General features: G+C 47.0%; 1 protein-coding gene across 1 annotated transcript in view; it reads right to left on the reverse strand.

Moving 5' to 3' along the window:
* The window catches only part of Myo1e (myosin IE), a 170,717-nt gene that overhangs the window by 123,059 nt on the left and 44,088 nt on the right, over window positions 1-3,570 (reverse strand). The gene's annotated exons all lie outside the window — the stretch shown is intronic.

A 3,570-nucleotide genomic window follows, 5' to 3' on the forward strand; every position in this document is an offset into this window, starting at 1 on the left:
TCCCCAGAGTGGCTGGAAGAGATGTCCACCAACCCGTGTTTTAATGAGGCTTCCGGTGGTTTGTGATGCAGGCAAAGTGTCCGAGAAGACACATTATACACGAGCACATAGTCTCTATTCCTAAGAGGACACATTTCTTATTTTCTGGCTATAATCGCTTCACTTATTTCTTATCATGACCTACAGGAAGGGCACAGGAAGGCAGGGACACTGGGCAGAGATGTGCCATCTGACTGCCAGAAAGTCCCTCTCTATCCACTCAAGAGAGATCTAGAAAAGGTTGTTATTTGAGAAGCAGCAAAGGTCTAAAGTCATGGTCCTATGGGACAGGAAACTCTGGATACTGAAGGTGAAGCCAGTGATTTAACTGTAGCTCCCTAGGGCCTAGAAATAATAACAGTGTAGACACAGCTATGCTCCTAGGTCTGTCCAGGACCATTCTGTGCACAGAAGTCACTGATTTCCATGCCCCCAAGACAAGGTCTGCACACTTTACGTGCATCTCCAGCTTCCATATTTGGGAACCTCCAACCTTTCCCGGTATTCCCTGCTCCTGCCAACTGCAGGCTGGCTCTGTTTTGATTTGTGTTGGCTCCGCAGCCCCTAGGGTGAGCTAGGACTCTGTGTCTGGTCAGCACATTTAGAAAGAGACAAACAGAAGGAATCAAAAGGAACTGTAAGGAGAAAAGGCGGGGGAAGTTCCTTGGAAGTCTAAAAGTAGGAACTAAGGATGGTATTTTTGGCTTGGGACTTTCTGTACCACATGAAATTACGACAGTGGCTTAAATGCTCCTATGCCTTTGAAAGGCCAAAGAGACCATAACGCTGGGTTACACCCAGATGGCCTGGAGTGGGAGCAGCCTCCTGCTCACCTAACCTACCTTGCAAAATCACCTAGACTGGTGATGGCTCTGTGGCTTTCCTTCCTCAGTCTCCTGCACAGACAGGGGAGTTGGTGTGTTTGCGGGTAGTGGAAGGTACAAAAGTGGGTGGTGGAAGCCTGAATTCCAGTCTTGCATTCTGTTTGGATCCTAAGTGCACTCAGCCAGAAATTTAATGGCAACTATATACCTGAACTATTTTATATGATGGCAGACAGAGCAATGAGCACCTCCTTTGGAAGGAAACAATGTCACACTCTAAGAGATACAAAGAATCTTCTCTGAGAGGAGACACTCCAGGGTTCCTCCTCCACTCTTGTGTACACAGGGTCTTTAGCTCCTCTCTTTCACACATCCTGGGATGAATATCAATTGTTTGGGTTGCCTACCCTGTCCTCTGTCACCAGATGGTCAAGGCTATGCTGCCACCCGGCCCCAGGCGAAGAACCTGACCCACGCCATATCAATGGATTTTCAGCCCCAGAAAATTTACAGCGGAAAGACAGAGTCCTGTGCTTCCTCGAGGTTTGCCCTTGAAGCCAATTTTGCTCTTGGGAGACTTTTCTCAGTGACTGAATTCACTGCTGATTGTGACACTGAGAAAGTATTACTGTGTTTCCTGAGTGGAGGTCAGGGATACAGCTAAACACCTTCCAATGCATAGCACAGACCCCATGACAAAACTATCTGGCCTACACCTCCTCCTCCTCCTTCTCTATCATGTTAAAATTGATAAACTGCTCTTGAGGAGCTCACTGTGAATATATCCAGCTGAGCAGACAAGGAAGGGGAGGGAGGGGGTTGTCAGGGGGCTGAGGGAAAGGACAGGTATGATTATTACTAGAGGAAAATAAAGTCTCAGAGCTGCCAAGTCTGATTTTTCTAGAAGCTGGAAACCTCGATTTTTCTGTGGAATCTGATTTTTAAACACTGACTCAAATTTTAAAGAAAGGCATAAACTAAATATCTTCTGGTTTGGAAAGAGGTTCCAATGTCCCCTTTGTTCAAATGACTATTAGTCACCTGGCTATTACCCCTCTGGGGTGGTGGGAGCTGCTGGTCGTAGTTTGGTGCATTTTCTGTCTTACCCAAGTTCTCTGCCACACAAGCCCCCAAAGCATTTCCTGACAATGAGACTCCTGCCTCTTTCTCTCCTTCCTGCTTCTTCCACTACATCTTTTGACCTGACCGCTGTCTCCATCCAAACAAAAAACTGCCAATCTCTTAGAAAAAAGTTCTAGCCTTGATCTGCCAAGAAAATCACTGGGCAAGTCACTTAATCCCTCTGGGCTTCGGCTTCCTTGTGTGCAAAATGGGAAAGATACCAGAAAAACTGAATGAGTCCATACTTGGGTGATCAGCTCAAAGCCATCAGCATGATTTCCTTCTTGAATCCTCTACTTTTGCAAATAATGCTTAAATGCTGCTACTTTTAATAAAAATAGTATCAGCCAGGCACGGTGGTGCATGCTTATAGTCACAGCACTGGGGAGGCTGAGGCAGGCAGATCACTGTGAGTTTGACACCAGTCTGAACTACACAGTTGAGTTCAAGGCCAGCCTGAACTACATTGCAAGACCTTGTCTCAAAAAACCAAAAATAAATAATAAATAATATTGGAAAAACTTACATTAAGAGTCATTGCCCAGGGAAATGTGCAGTGACTCAGATAAGCATCCAGGTACCTTGGTTCGCTGGGATTCCAAGCAGGAGCACGAGCCACTGAAAAGTTGTGAGACCAGCAGACTTGCAAGAGAAGGAAGGAAGGAAGCAAGGAAGGAAGGAAGGAAGGAAACAAGCAAGCAAACTAAAAATTCCTGGGCCAGAGCGCAGCATTCCATGTCCAGGACAGTGGCCACTGTCCCGTCACAGGGCAGCTGTGGCATGCTTTACTGAAGCCAAGTCACTGCCCTGAGTCCTTGCCAAGGCTACCTGACCCTCATAAAAGTCCTTGAGAGCAGAGAGGGGGCCGTCTGTCCTCGCTGCCAGCCAGCACCCAGTACAAAGGGAAAGCAGTCTGCGTGCCAGAGCGGAGGCCGAAATGCTAATTAACCGTCCTGGAGTCTGCCAAAAACTGCGTGGGCAGCACTCTCTCTTCCCAGCAGTGCCATGGACAGGAGAGGGGAGCGGGGAGGGGCAGGCAGAGGAGAGGGGCCTGTTATTAGCAGCCCTAATATTTCTAAGCCCTGTACCAGGGAAGGAAGGCATAATACAAAGCAAATAATACATGATAAAAACTCAAACTGTCATAGGCAAATAAATCTGGAATCAGTCCCTGTACCTGTGAAAGGTGGTATTACTCAGATACAGCTTCTAAATGCTAATAACTAACCTCCCGTGGCTTTACAAGCAGCAGAGCCAAATAAATAACATCAGTAGCCCAGGAGTACTTTTGACAATTAAATAGCATTCTTGCTAGAACTGGCTTCTCTACTGGGCAGAGAAAAGGTGCATCTGATGTTTGCAATTTAAACACATCAAAAGAGGCATCACACATTCCAATCTTACTCTATGGATCCATCTGCCCATCCATTCATCCACCCATCCACCCATCCATCTGCCCATGCATCCATTTACCTATCCACTCATCTATCCATCCAACCATCCATCCACCCACCCATCCGCTCATCCATCCATCCACCCACCCACCCACCCATCCATCCAAGCACTGAGTACCTATCATGTGGCA

The sequence above is a fragment of the Cavia porcellus genome, unplaced genomic scaffold (genome assembly GCF_034190915.1).
Source record: "Cavia porcellus strain 051 isolate PalLab524CR breed Dunkin Hartley unplaced genomic scaffold, mCavPor4.1 scaffold_38, whole genome shotgun sequence".
Lineage (NCBI taxonomy): Eukaryota > Metazoa > Chordata > Mammalia > Rodentia > Caviidae > Cavia > Cavia porcellus.